This window comes from Monodon monoceros, unplaced genomic scaffold, assembly GCF_005190385.1.
Source record: "Monodon monoceros isolate NGI ecotype Baffin Bay Population unplaced genomic scaffold, NGI_Narwhal_1 Super_Scaffold_1, whole genome shotgun sequence".
In the NCBI taxonomy this organism is placed as follows: Eukaryota; Metazoa; Chordata; class Mammalia; order Artiodactyla; family Monodontidae; genus Monodon; species Monodon monoceros.
In genome coordinates this window covers 24,651,825-24,667,300 of record NW_021703765.1, presented here as the reverse complement: position 1 = coordinate 24,667,300, position 15,476 = coordinate 24,651,825, and the positions used below count along the sequence as shown (strand labels likewise).

Sequence of the window (15,476 nt, the reverse complement as noted above, 5' to 3'; positions counted from 1 at the left end):
GTTGCTGGCATATAGTAATGCACTGGTTTTTATATACAGTTGACCCTTGAACAATGAGGAGGTTAGAGGTGCTGACCCCCATGCAGTCAAAACTTCGCATGTAACTTTACAGTTAGCCCTCTGTATCACAGTTCTGGATGTGAGGATTCAACCAACCACGCATAGTGTAGTACATAGTTATTGAAAAAAAAAATCCACATAGAAGTGGACTGGCACAGACAGTTCAAACCCATGCAGTTCAAGAGTCAACTGTATTCTTTTTAAAGTCAACTTTATTGAGGCACAGCTTACATACAATAAAATGCACAGATGTTAAACATATAATTCAGTGAGTCCTGGTAAATATATACCTCCATATAGCCACCATCCCAGTCAAGGTACAGAATATTTTCATCATCTCAAAAAGATTCCTTGGGTCCCTTTTGAGTCAATCTACCCTTCACACCCATGATTTCTAGCAAAGTAATTTTACCTGTTCTGGAAATTCATATCGTTGGAATCATGCCATAGGTACACTTCTATTTTTTAAACCAACACCATTTACTCAAATTAGGCAAGTTCCCTAATTCCTAATTTTCTAAGAATTTTTGTCAAGAATAAGTACTAAATTTTATCATATGCTTTCCTTCACCCACTGAGATTATCATACGGTTTTTCTCTTTTGATGCGTTAATGTAATGAATTTCATTTACAGGTTTTCTAATGTTTAATCATTTTTACATTCCTGAGACAAACCCTAAATAGTCACAGTGGTTTTTTTTGTTTTGAGCAAATACTAACATTTTTACCTAAAATGTTATTGCCATGTTCATTAGTGAGATGTAGCCTACATGCTTCCCTTCTGGTACTACACTTGTCTCGATGGCTGGGAGGGTATCAAGATTACAGTTGCCTAGCAAAATGATTTTTTCTATGACATTTTGTATAACACTGGAATTACTGGTTCTTCCTAAGTTTTATAGAACTTGCCCATCTGGAATTTTCACTTGGGGTCTGGGTTTTCTGTTTGGGGATTTTTATTTAATTTCATTTTGGTGTAATATCTAACTATGAATTTAAATTTTAACATTATAATCTAATCAAGTTTAATCAAGTTTCTTATTCTTAAGCCAATTTTGGTCATTTATTTTGCCAGAAATTTCCATTCTACCTGTTTTCCAATCTGAAAGCAAAAAGCTGCTCAGTGTTCTTAGTTTTGAAATCTCAATTTGGCCGCAGTCCTATCCCTTTTTCATTTCTAACACATTTGTGCCTTCTCTTCCTCCTCTATCAAACTTAGTCTTTTCAACTTAGCACCTTATGTTTAGTTGTTCCAGTTATATCTATTTTTCCCCTATTAATATTTCTCAACTTTATTCCTTCCTTTTTCTAACTCATTACATTGTATAGTTAACTTATTTTTCTTTACTAAGTAAACATTCTTAATTCTTTAATACACATTTAAGGTTGTAAGTTTCCTAGATAGGCAAATGAACTTTTGTTGTATCCCAGTTTTCTTTGTTTTTTTGTTTTTTGTTTTGCGGTACGCGGGCTTCTCACTGTTGTGGCCCCTCCCGTTGCGGAGCACAGGCTCCGGACGCACAGGCTCAGCGGCCATGGCTCATGGGCCTAGCCGCTCAGCAGCATGTGGGATCCTCCTGGACCAGGGCACGAACCCGTGTCCCCTGCATCGGCAGGCGGATTCTCAACCACTGCGCCACCAGGGAAGCCCTGTATCCCAGTTTTGATAGTATTTTCATCATCCTAAACATTTTCTGATTTTTATGAGTTGCTCTTAAATTTAGAAGTATGTTTTTTTCAGCATACAACTGTGGATTTGGGAGCTGTTGTTGGTATCCTCCTGTTATGTTTCTAACTTAACTGCACTAGGGTCCAAGGACATGATTTTTAAGGTACAAATTCTTAGGAATTTGTCAGCATTTACTCTGAGGTCTAGTACATAACCAAGTTTTGTTAAAATTCCATGTGTACCAGAAAAGAATATAATTGTAATTGTTGCATGCTTGCTAACTGCACATTTCCAGTGCTGTAAAACCTTATTTTTTACCTATCTCTTCTTAAATTACTGTGAGGTATGTTAAAATCTCCTACAATGATTATTACACATTTGTTGACTCACCCTTGTAATTCTGCTAATGTTACCGTATAGACTGCTATAGACTGTCCCTACCACACCTGCCCTGCCCTGCACCCAAATTCACATGTGGAAACCTAATTCCAATGTGATCGTATCTGGGGGTGGGGCCTTTGGGAAGTGATTAGGTCATGAGAGTGGAGCCCTCATGAATGGGATTAATGCCCTTATAAAAGAGACCCCAGGGAATTCCCTTGCCCCCTTCTGCCATATGAGGTTACAGCAAAAAGATAGCTGTCTATGAAGTAGGAAGTGAGCCCTCACCAGACACCAAATCTGCTGGCACCTTGAACTTGGAATTCCCAGCCTCCAGAATTGTGAGAAATAGATTTCTGTTGTTTATAAAGCACCCGGTCTATGGAATTCTGTTACAGCAGCCCAAATGGAGTTTATGCCTAGTACATCTTTTTGCATCTTTTCCCTTTACTTTAAAACTGTGTCATCATAGTTTCAAGTGTATCTACTAATAAAAAGCATTTACTTAATTTTTAGTTTTTCATTCTCCATTAACCAGCAAGCTTAATCTGAAATTATATATTGGTTTATGGAGCTATTTAAGCTTATTTTCTATCATCTTATTTTGTTTTCTAATTCCTAAGCAATTTCTTTGCTTCTTTTTTCTCCTTTCCTGCCTTCTAGTTGAATGATCACATATTCTTTATTTCCACCGCCTCATCCCCACTGATTTGGAGTTATACATTCTATTCCAATTCTTTCAGAGGGTTATCCTTAAAAATTTTTAATGGAAAACTTTAATCAGTGGGTTGCAAGTGAAGACAGCAAACAAAAAACAAACTCAAAAAAAAAAAAAAACAACAAACTCAACACATAATAAAGTAATTTAAAAAGAAAAAAGAAAAGACCATTTCATGAGGACAGGGAGAAGAGTAAGAAGAAAACAAGCAAAATGTTGATAACTGGAAAATGGATGGGTGAGTCATAACTGTGAACAGGTCAGAGACTACTTACTAACTCTAGGCTACCTGTGGAGAAACATCCTGATTTACACAGCAGAATTCTCAAGAGGCTAAGCAGCAGACACCACCAGTCACAGCAGGAACTGAGGGCCAGAAGGAGGAAGGAGATAAAATAGGCAGGATTGGGTGAGGGATATTTGAGAAGCAATCAGATACTTAGATCCACTTCCCCACTCTATGCCACTGGGTAACTGCTCCTCTCCTCTCCAGAAGACTAAATGTTTATTCTTGGCAGACAGTAAAACAGCCTACCTGTACTAGGAGATGGCCTGGGTCCCGTTAGGAGAAGAGAGGGAGTAAATGAACATAAGCACGCTAAAAGCAGACACTCCCAACCCCCTCCTCCACTGAGTTCTGGCTCCCAAGATACTAGCAGCCAGACCTTTACCCATTTAGTCAGATCAAGACTCCTCTCTGGGTTACCTGACCAACCCAGGAGGAAAAACATACAGATACTAATATTGAGAGTTTACCAACAAACGGTCCACTCAGATCACTCTACAGTGAAACTGAAAGAAGACCCACATGCTTAGCTTCCAATCGGCTTTTTAGACCTCACCTTCTTAATCAAGAATTACTTGGTTTATCTGAGAAAAAATGCAAGCAAAAACAGAAAAATGCAACTTTCAAGAAGTTTGAGACTATACAGAGAAAGAAAACATCGTCAAAATCATCACTATACCCAGAGAAACAAGAGAGGATATAGCAACCCTGAAGCAAGAGCAGCATGTTCTACAAAGGAAACATACTTTACAAAGGGAACGTTCGAAGTGTAAAAGAAGAGCTCTTGGATGACTTGATAGCAGAAACGGACTGGGGGGGGGGGTACAATAGAAGTGTGGGAAGATACAGTATAGGAAATCTCCCAGAAAGCAGAACAAGAAGATGGAAAATAGTGGAGAAAAATGAAGAAAATTAGAGGACCAGTTCAGGAGGTCAAATGTCCAAACAGAACTTCCAGAAAGACATCAGAGATGATTGGGGGGGGGGGATTATCAGTCAAAGAAATCAAGAAATATCCCCTGAACTGAAAGATGGGAGCTTCCAGATTGAAAAGGCCCATCAAGACCCCAGGACAATGGATGAAACACATCCACATCAAGGTTGGTGGCTATGAAACTTCTGAATGCTAAGAAGAGCCAAAAGTTTCCAGGGATAAATTTTTTGAAAGGTCATACAGAAAAGAATCAGAATGGATTTGATTTTCGCAACAGTAACACTAAGTGAAATCAACAGAGCAATGCCCTCATGATTCTGAAAAACAATTATTTTTAACCTAGAATTCTATTACCCACCCAGGATCGAATAAAGGTATTTTCAGAAATGTAACATCTCCAAATATTTTCCACACACACTCTCTCTCAAAGGAAGTCCTGAAGGATATGTTTCATCAAAAGAAAGGAGAGCAAAAGAATAGGAAATCTAACAAAGGACAAAGGCTAAGGAACCCCATAAAATGACAGTGAACCCCATAAAATGACAGTGAAGACGGATCCAAGGACAACTGCTGTGTACTAGGTGTAGGCAACCAGTGCAGATTGGAGCAGGTTCAAAAACATGTAGCAAAAGTAATATCAGGGGACTTGCCTGGTGGCACAGTGATTAAGAATCTGCCTGCCAATGCAGGGGACACAGGTTCAGTCCCTGGTCTGGGAAGATCCCACATGCCGCGGAGCAACTAAGCCCGTGCTCCACAACTACTGAGCCTGCACTCTAGAGCCCACAAGCCACAACTAATGAGTCCACATGCTGCAACTACTGAAGCCCGTGCGCCTAGAGCCCGTGTTCCGTAACGAGAAGTCCGCGCACCGCGACGAAGAGTAGGCCCCGCTCGCCGCAACTAGAGAAAGCCCACTCACAGCAATGAAGACTCAACGCAGCCAAAGATAAATAAGTTAATTAATTTTTTTTAAAAAAAGAGTAATATCAGGCTTCTCTCTAAAGTGGACAAACATCGTAAAAGTCAATGGAAGCATGACTTTCACTGATGAGACCCACTATGATCATGGTAAATGTTGAGAGTAAATGTGACAGTAAAGACCCACCTGGTATGTTTTAACCAACGTCGAGATTTCTGATGCTACAGATTATAATGCAAAGGAAAAAAAAACCCGGCCTGATAAGAGGAATTCTCATGCATTCAGACTTGTTTATATATATATATGGAATTTCTTTAAGCCAGAGCCATTCAACAGAAATAGAATGCAAACCACACATGTGATTGTAAATTTTCTATTAGCTACATTAAAAAAGTAAAAATAGTTAAAAGTAATAATTTTATTAATATACCCTACTATATCTCTAAAATATTATTCCAATGTGTAATCAGTATTAAAAATGGAGATATATTACACTCTATTTTTAATTAATTATTAAAAATCTAGTGTGTATTTTACAAATGCAGCCCATCTCAATTTGGACTAGCTACAGTTCAAGTGTTCAAGAGCCACATGTGGCTAGTGGCTAACTATTGAACAGAGCAGCTCTAGAAGGATATGGAACTGGGTAGCAGGAGTTAAGAGATCTGGAATATTTACTATTTTGTCCCTTTTGAATTCTGCACCATGTGCTCTTACTACCTATTCAAAAAATGAATAAAGTGCATTCCCTAAAATAAATAATACAAATGTAGATATCCTCTGACCTACTTCTAGAAATCTATCCTATGTATGTGTATAATGATGTATAAACAAAGTTATTTATTACAGCACTATTTTTAATACCACAAGACTGGAAATAAATGTCCATCAACAGAGGACTGATGAAATGTATTATAGACACCCATACAGAAGAATACTGTGCAACCAAAAGAAAAAGTTAAAAAGTACTCGTTATGTACTGACATGGAATAATCTACAAGATGCATTATTAAGCAAAATATAGAACCAGTTTTTGTACTAAAAGGTAATATATGCACAAAGTTGCTCACATATGCATAAAATCTCTGGAGCAATACAAGAAAACCTAGTAATGCTACTTGCCTTTGGAAAGGCAACTGGGTGGCAGGAACAGGCTGGCAAAGAGACTTTTCACTGTATATCCTTTTGTATCTTTTGAATTTGGAGTTTTGAATCTGAATACAATAATGTATTACCTATTTAAAAGACCCACTATGCTACATCTAGCTAGTGTCTGCTTTTTATTTACCCTGCTTGGCCTTCATGTGATATTTAAGTCCCTCTACAAAAACACTACAAACTAGTGTTTTTCTAGTTTTTCCATAGAGAAGCTTGAGGCTTGTTTTTCTCAGAGGCCACAGAAGTTTCAATGATATCGGAACAGAGATATAGATATATATATATATTTTAGTATACAGTTCCCAGAATTTTATCTCCTTTCCCCAAATGGCATTACAACCCCAGCCCCAGCTACTGAATTATTTATCTAATAAATGCCCCAAGGCCAGCTTTTCCTTGACACTAACTGATTTTCTAAATTTCTGGTACCTGGGGACTTTTCTCTCCCTCTCACCCCTCCCTCTCTAGATCAGCTATATATATATATATATATAAAACCAAAAATGTTTTACATTTTATCCAACATTTGTAGCAGGAGGAATGGGCCTAATCTATGTCTCTTTGTGTGATTTTTTAGAAATCTAGATAAAGAGAGTATAGTCAATGATGCAAACACTGAAGAAAGTAGTATGATAATGGAGAAAAGACTGCTAAACTTGGCAGTTCAGAATTCAGAGATGACTTCTAAAAGGGCAGCAGGAAGGCGAATATGAAAAAGAGTGGCAAAAAACACTTCACAAGGTTCAAGTTTAGAACAAAGGAAGTCATTAAGTATAGAAAGTAAATGTGGATTTCAAATATCTTCAAATTGCAAATACAAAACATTCTCCAAATACCTATATAAATATTTATTTCAAAAGAAAATCAAGTTAGATATTTCAACATAAAATACTTGAAATGTGATGGTGCTGCCTCATAACAAACACCTAAGTTCCTGCTGAAATAGTATAAAATCACTATTAGATTTTTGGCAATCCACATTCAAACATGTATCACACGTTTACTAATGACCTGGATTTTTACAATTGTTTTAGTCAAAGAAACCAGGACAATAGAAAGCATTAAAAAAAAAAAAAAGTAAAAACTAGTTTTAAGAACAACAACCTAAAAAAACCCAGATTTCTCAATTCTCACTGTAACTATGCTTTTTTTCCAAAGTTGTACGCTAGTAAGGAAAGACACTGCCAACTGGAAACCTAAGTTGGCCCCATGGAGAGCAATGGGTAATGTGCCTTTTAAAAGCAAAGAGAAAACATTCATGTGTTCAGTTTTATGGACTGTTAAAACGTAATGTTAGAGCCTGAATTTAACCCTAAAAGCAGGTCATTACTTCAGTGAAAGTCCCCATTACATGGGGACTGCTGTGTAAAGACACTCTATCTGTTCTTTACTTGAGTTACATTCCTTTCACCTTTAATGAGTTGTGTGGAATCCATAGGTCTATATTCAGCTTGTAAACATAAAACTACATACTAGTTTATCATCCCTGGACTGTGAAAAAGGATCCAACTATTAAGAGACTACACAAGCCCAGACTCCAATCAGCACAAATATTCAGTACTCCAATCTCCCTTCAAACTCCCAGAGTCTGTATTGACCTTCTGCTGAAGCAACAAATTACACCCACATCAACTGGGTACAAGTCCTCAGGGTGTAAAAGTGCAATTAAAGCAAAGGCTAGAGTAGCACTGCCCAACACAACTTTATATTAAATTAAAATTAATTAAAATTAAATTCAACATTCACTTCCTCAGTCACAGAAGCCATATTTCAAGTGCTAAATAGCCACATGTGGCTGGTGTCTACTATATTGAATGGTGTGGGTCTACAGAAAGTTTCTTCTCTACGATCTATTACTCCTCTAGAGCTTCAAAGGCTTCCTGGGGGCCAAAGAATGAGAGGAAAACTGAGCAGGCAGGGCTTCAGCAACTGTCACTTCCCTTACATTATGAGATTCTGCATAATGCTGTTGCTGTTGCTGGTAGGAGCCTTCTCTCTGGTTGCTGTTGTGTGCATAAAGGTATGTGTGTGCATTAGGTTTGAAAACTAGTTTAGAGCAAATATGGCCAATGCACAAACCTCAGGCCAAAGCGGAACCCTCCTGATACTTAAAACATTTTATAAAGAAAAGTTTAATTGGCAGGCTTACATGAACTACAGCCTAACCACCTGTCTACAAAGTAAAAGGTTGGTCTAAACATGAAAAATTTGCATTCACTGCCATAGATAGAGCACCTCTAGTCAACAAAAAAGTTTCCATAGTTCATTCAAATCAAGGAAGAAAGCCCATGGGCCCAGCTTCCGTTGCACCATTCATCAGGAGTTTATTCTGTGAACTTTGAAAACCAGATTCACCTCCCCACATTTTATAATGAAGGATGATTAAGACGGAGCATTTCCTTAATATTTACAAGTCCATAACCAATATCCCGTTATAGAATTTTTGGAAAAGCTGAAGTAGCATCTGCAAATGTACTTTATCTTCAACGGGCAAACTACAAGATCACAGATTTACTATGCTACTTCCTCAGATCGAGTTTCTGAACTGAAAGACTCAAGGTAATAAATCTGATGAACTTCCAGTGGCTCCTCCCAGTTATTCTTCAGCCATTAAACCTGAAGCTATGCCCTCCCGCCGAAAGAGAAGGGAGGTCACAGTAGGGCACTACAGGTTTTCAGATGCAAACTGGATATGTGTGCTGAACAGATCAAAACTAAAGTCTGCACTCACTTTCCACTGTTCTAGTCTTGAGGCCAAAGTAATTCTGAGATTTTGAAAATTACAGAACTATCTGGAAGAATCTGTGACAAGTTGACAGTAAACTCACAAATTTTAATGAGAATGAATCACTTCAGGACTTATTTTCTTAAAAGCACAAACTTAAAGATCTAAATTACCAGGCATCTGTCCTGTCAGTGTGGCTCACTTATACCTAAGAGGAACGCGTACACACTCTAGAATGTAAGGCACATATGTGAGCCACAATTACCTTAACTACCTTAATATTTCTGGCTAACTAGCCAAACCAGAGGCAGGGTCTAAATCCATCTGGCTTGGCAAAATTACATTCTCCCTACATGAAATTACTGAAATTGAAGCTCAGAGCTATCCTTGAGATGTCCACCTATAATCAGCATTGAAATATGTCCTAATTGAACACATCACCATTATATCAACCTGGAGTAATGATCAAAATTGATCAGAGAGGGCTTCCCTGGTGGGGCAATGGTTAAGAATCCACCTGCCAATATAGGGGACACGGTGAAGTTCAAGCCCTGGTCTGGGAAGGTCCCACATGCCGCGGAGCAACTAAGCCCGTGTGCCACAACTACTGAGCCTGCGCTCTAGAGCCTGCGAGCCACAACTACTGAGCCCACATGCTGCCAACTACTGAAGCCCGCGTGCCTAGAGCCAGTGCTCCGCAACAAGAGAAGCCACCACAATGAGAAGCCCGCACACCGCAACGAAGAGTAGCCCCTGCTCGCTGCAACTAGAGAAAGCCCATGCGCAGCAAAGAAGACCCAACACAGCCAAAAATAAATAAAATGGAATAAATTTTAAAAATTGATCAGAGGTAAGCAATAAGCCTCAAACTGTGCAAACTGTGCAAACAAAAAAGGCTGGATAACTTTTGTACTACTGGTTTAAAAACAAAAGACCCTTTTCTTTTTTCCCAATAGCTAAGGCTATAAATTACAAGGTCACCAATTAATATTTGATGGAGTAGATGGTTTAGAAAGTAACCCTGAGATAGGAAAGAGGAGGATCCAAAAAAATTACCAAGGCTAATATTGGAAAGAAGTCACATAAAAGAAGCATGAAGCCCCCAACAGACAGACTAGCCAACTGTCCACACTTGTTCAGTCCTAGAAATCTCTAGCATACTTTATCCTAAAACCTGAGTGAAAAGTTGTACACGACACCCCTGCAGACTGACAAAAAAACAACTTACTCTGAAGAAAAGGTGTGGCCTGGGGTGCAACACCATTTAGATCACCTTTCTTTACTACTGGCCTAGCATGAAAGATTTTTCAGTCTGGAATCACGGCACTCTGAATGGCAGAACAAATGAAAAGCACCTTGGTCAGAGCAGGTACTTTGGATCTGTCATAAGTCATTAGAACCATGTTCTACCCCTTTAAGAACATTTGTTAATCATCCCGAATGACAATCTAAAGTATATTATGTAGATTACCGCTCTCTTTAAATAGATTTTCCCAAATATGATTTAATCTAATCGATGAACTTTCATTACTATGTTTTCAGGTCTGGTCCTGCACTGAATGGTTCCAGACATGCTAGTTAGGCTCTGAGTATTCGTTTTTGTGTCTTGTAGATTATCTCCATTATCCTCACCAGACTGTTATCTGTTTTTTCTTAAAATAGACAGTAGGCTAACAGTTCCCCATCCTCCTACCCCACCCCTCACTAGACTCCCCTCAACCTCCCACATGACCCACAATCTACTTGTCTCTAATCTACTATGGGTTTAGAACGAAGATAACTTTGCTTGTTAGAAACATTTGAAATAAATGCCAACAGGTTCTAATTAAGGGTCACAATCGCTCTCCTATGACTAGAACTGAAAGGTATGGACTTGGACAATTTGCCTACCTTAGGCCTTTTCGCTAAGTGTCTGTTTCTCAAATGTATTTTATAATAGATCAAGGAGAAGAGTATAGGAAAATCATCTGAATTAGAAAACAAGCGAAAGCTACAACCAGAAGAGAACAAAGATCTTCTGAGAAGACCCTTAGTCTGAGGCACTGTGCTTAGGTACCTTCATCACAATCATTTACTCTTTGCATGTAATAACCTTAAGAGGAAGGTGTTATTACCTCCATTTTCAATCAGAAAACCAAGGCTCAGGAGTTAAGTAATTTGCCCAATACAGTGACTGAGAAACTGACTATACGCCTAGGTCTCTCTGACGCCAAAACCCAGGGCCTTTCCATTACACAAGATTGCAGCCCAATCCTTTTCTCGGTTTAGCTAATTGTTTTTATACTTTATTTCTGATACTTTCATTAGAACCTGACCGATTCAGGTTTGCTTTCTTTCCCTAACCAGTTTCTATAAAATGCAATGGATAATCAAACTAAGGCCAAATTAGGCTTAGCTCTACAAGTGTTCACCTGCTCAGCAACAAATATATTTCTGAAAGACTAGTCATATCTTCAATTTGTAGAGATTGTGCAAAAATGGTGACAAGTTCCCCCGCCCCCAAAAAATACACTACCTATTCCCGGTGACAATATGAGTTAACACGTGACACCTTCCCTAGTGCTGTCCTCTACACTCAAAAGAAAGCCGTGCAAGCATACGTTAGGAATTGGCTCAGTCCTGAATTTGTACATTAACATGATCTTCCTACTCTAAACACTGGAGGACAGGACAAGGAGATGTGAAGATTTTCCACTTTTCTAATCCCATTAAGGAACAGGGATACACTTGTTCCCTGTTACTTCACTGCCTAGTTCAGGGCCTGACACACAGCAAAAGGCTGTTTTACTGTTTAATAAATGAATAAATGTTACCTGTTCAATAAATACAAGTTAGTTGTTGAATAAATGCATAACCTCTCCTGAACTGGTTTTGAAATCTTTTTATTTCACATTTTCTGACATACCTTTACAATACAATACTTACAATCTTTCCTCTTACAGATAAAAATGGCTCCTCTACTCCCATCAAAAGACATGCCCCCCGCCATCCTCTAAAAATGACTCTTGTCCCAAGAATAAGAATGAGACTCCATCTGCCAGACTGCACTAAATATGACTTTTATATGCATTACAAAAACACCTGTATAAAAAAGCTGCTACAAAACGAGAAGTCCTAAAGTACAAAACCAACAAAATCAAAACCAAACAAGAATAAGGAGCGTTTTCACACCTTTAGAAAAGCCAAAGCTGAAAATATTTGCAAAATGTAAAAATTCAACAGGTCTTTGATCAGCAGGTTACGTAACTAAACTATTTTTCACTCACAGATTTTCCCCCAATGTGAAGTAACAAAATTTTAGCAACATGTTTGTAATATTTACAATATGAAAATGAAAAGGGGACCTTTTGCCATCTTGAAGTAGAAACAACCTTTGTTCTTACTAAAGAGAATTTCTGCTGAAATATACAAAACTATCCCCAAATTCCTACTTAAGAGTTAAAGCACACACCAAGCCTGACAAGCCACAAACAACAGGAAATTACTCTGCACAGTTTCTTACAAGATTCTTATTTCATGAACCTTACAGATTGTGTGTGTAGAGATCTGACCATTTATGACTAGGCACAGGTTAACTTACAACCTTGAAAAACCAAACTTTGTTGAACTCCTATAATGTGAAATCACTGTACAAGGTATAGATACAAAGTATAAAAACCAAGTTCTAACAGCAATTTCTTACTAAACCAAGTCCAGAAATGGATGTTACCAATCACATTACATTAATTAAAACAGACCAATGAACTACTTTAAACGCAATTTTAACATTAAGATTAAACATTAAGATTATCTAAGGGTAATCACCTTAGATATGCCCATAGATTAGAACTATTCTTACTTACTACCACAGCTAATTTTATGGCAAAAAAAAAAAAAACACTAAGGAACTTTAAAAATAAAATCAGTGTTACTTCCTGAATTTAATATAAATGTTTTCTAAATGACCTTCTGGTGGAGAAAATTCTATCAATACCCTGTATGGTTTTTTAAGGCAAATGAAAAAAAATCCTCCAACCATGATACATTTATGAAATCCATTTTACATTATTTCTCCCATCTCTGTGTATATTTGCTTCACTTATTTATTCACATCAAAACTTACCAAATTTAATTTAATTATTTACCTTACACATGTATGTGAGAAAAACTTTTTTTTAAAGGGTATCAAAACTAGAAAATTAGCTAATGTATTTTCAGAATAATAGAAAATGTATTATCTTATTAGTCTCAAGGAAAGCACCCTTACAATCAGTGGTGAAGGTTCAATTCACATGAAATCAGAAGAAAAGGAACTAATCATTCAGAATTCTGGAAATTAATTCAAATTTCAGGGACCATTTTTGGAAAAATGGAGTTTGCGTGATCTCTTGTTTATTAATTACTTGCGTCGTTTTAAAAGTTTAAAACACCAAAATTTACGATACTCCAAACTGTAACAAACATGCCAGGACTTAGATGGAAAATGCTACTTCATTTTCGTTTTACCTGGAAATTTTTTTCTTTTTAAATAAAGGTTTAGTTGACAACAAACCGGTAGTATTTAGCTTTTAAAGGGTCAGGAGGAAGAAATAACAAAACTAACCTAAGTACTGTCTTTCTTTTGTTTAGGATCAAAAGGAAACCATAACCACAAAAGGGTTAAGTAAGTAAAAGACAAAAGTACTCAACCCAAGGGCAGTATCCCCCAGGAGAGAACAAAACAAAGTTGCAGATTTGAAAACCAAGTTTGAAATACGTGAAATCAATCAGCGTGCTCTCTAAAGGCGTGTGATAAAAACAAACAGGCTCCGCTCACAGAGCAACTTTCACAAGCGAGTAGAGAAGGATCTGGACAGAGTATCAGCCGTCTGCGTGTTTGTGTGAGAGCACACACAAGCGATTCTGAACCCCGAGACCAGAATGGTTAACAAAGGTTACAGCACCAAAAAAAAAAAAAAAAAAAGTGGAAGCAAAGTATCGCACGCTCCTAACTCGGCTTCCCAGCAACTCCCGAAACCAGAGCTCCGTCCCTCCGGGCTTTGCAAATCACAACCACAAACTACCGAGTGTGTTCGCGGCGCAGGGGACGGGCCACAGCCGGCCCCCGCCCCGGGCGGCGGGCGGGCGGCAGCTCCGAGCGCCAACCCCTTCCCTCCAGCTGCCGACCCCGTCCCTCCGGCTGCCGACCCCGTCCCTCCGGCTGCCCCGCCCTGCGCTCCCGCACCCCGAGGGCCCGGCGCCCCGCGGCCCCGACCTCGCCACACCCCAGCCCCCGGCCCCCGAGGCCAGGTGACGCGGCGAGCCTCACCGACCCGAGCCCCACATTGACACACCCCAGCCCCGTGGGCCCGCCGGGCGCCGCGGCGTTACCTGCACCGAGGCTCCGGGTCCCGCCCCGTCAGAGCCGGGGGTCCGGGACCTTTTGTTCCTTCCTCTTCCGAATGGGATGAGGGGCTGGGAGGGGAAAGGGGAATGGGCGATTGGAGGCAGGACTGAAATCACTCTCCCGGCCGCCCGGACACCCGCCCCGCCCCCCAGCCGGAGCCCGGCAGTCGACCCCGGCGCGCGAGGAGGGGGCGCGGGCCCGGACGCCGCCCGCGGGAAGGAGGGAGTGGGGACGCGCGTCCCGCCACCGCCCCTCCTCCCCTCGGGCGCGCGCCCGCCTCGCCCCCACCCCGGGCGGCCCGGACGGCCAAGTCCTCCCCCGCTGCGCCCGCCGGCCCACCTCCGCTTCCGCCCTGCGCCCTCCGCTGCCGGCCGCAGCGGCGCGGCGCACCCACCTCCGGGCGGCTCGCTCGGCGCTCGCTGGCTGCTGGCTGGGAGCTGCTCCTCCGCCGCCGCGGCCGAGCGGTAGACCCGCCTCCCACCCCGGGCCGCGAGCCCCGCCGATTCGCCGGCGCAGCCCCGGGGCTGGCACCCTGCCGCCCGCTGATTGGCGCCCCCGGCCGCCCGTTAGGGCGCGAGGCACGCCGGCCGAGCGCAGCGCTCGGCGCGTACGGAAGAACGGAGGAGGGAAAGAAGGAGGCCGAGCGCCCGGGAAAGGCCGGGGCGCGAGCGGGGCTCAGAGAGTCGCGGGCCACTACCTCCCCACCTCCTTTCCCTTCGGCCGCCCCGCCCTCCCGGCCGGACCGGCGGCGCTTGCAGCCAATCAGCGCACGGGGTGCTCGGGGTGTGAGCCGCGCGTCGGGGGCCTCGAATCGGAAGGGAGACGTCGCTCGCTGATTGGTCCCGCCTCCCCCGTAGAGCGTGAGGCGAGGCGTGGCCGGCGGGGCGGTGGAGGAGTAGGCAGGGTGGGATGCCCGCGGTTTCGGTTGGCTTAGTCTCTTGCGCGGTCCCACGAGAGGCTCTGGGAAGGGGAGGGGAAGGCACGTAACCTGCTGCGCTAACGACCACCCGTCCCTCACTACCTCGGCCCTGACCTCCCTCCCGGTCTCTCGCCAGCGCCACTGGGTGGGGCCTGTCGGGGCCCGCCTGGCCCACCTTCAGTAGTCAAGCCGGGAGTGGATACGTGCTCATCCCCGGGGAAGCCCAGAGGACGGGACGAGCCACGGGCAGAAGAGGGTTCTTCAGAAGCTCGGGTACCGGACCCACTCTGGGCGCGCCCTTCTGCGAATGAGTGGGCGGGGCCCTCGTGGTGGTAAACG

The 15,476-nt window shown here is 41.7% G+C and overlaps 1 protein-coding gene across 5 annotated transcripts in view; it reads right to left on the bottom strand.

The window, feature by feature from the left end:
- Positions 1 to 14,693, bottom strand: part of SMAD2 (SMAD family member 2) — a 96,501-nt gene extending 81,808 nt beyond the window's left edge. The window contains exons 1-2 of one of the 5 annotated variants that reach the window (XM_029222405.1): positions 14,613 to 14,693; positions 14,203 to 14,286 (exon numbers count right to left, since the gene is read on the bottom strand). The gene's annotated coding sequence lies outside the window, so the exon portion shown is untranslated. Of the gene's footprint in view, positions 1 to 14,202; positions 14,287 to 14,557 lie in introns of all 5 variants that reach the window. The other 4 variants (XM_029222406.1, XM_029222404.1, XM_029222408.1 and 1 more) reach the window with 4 other exon arrangements.
- Between the last annotated feature and the right edge of the window lie 783 nt (positions 14,694 to 15,476).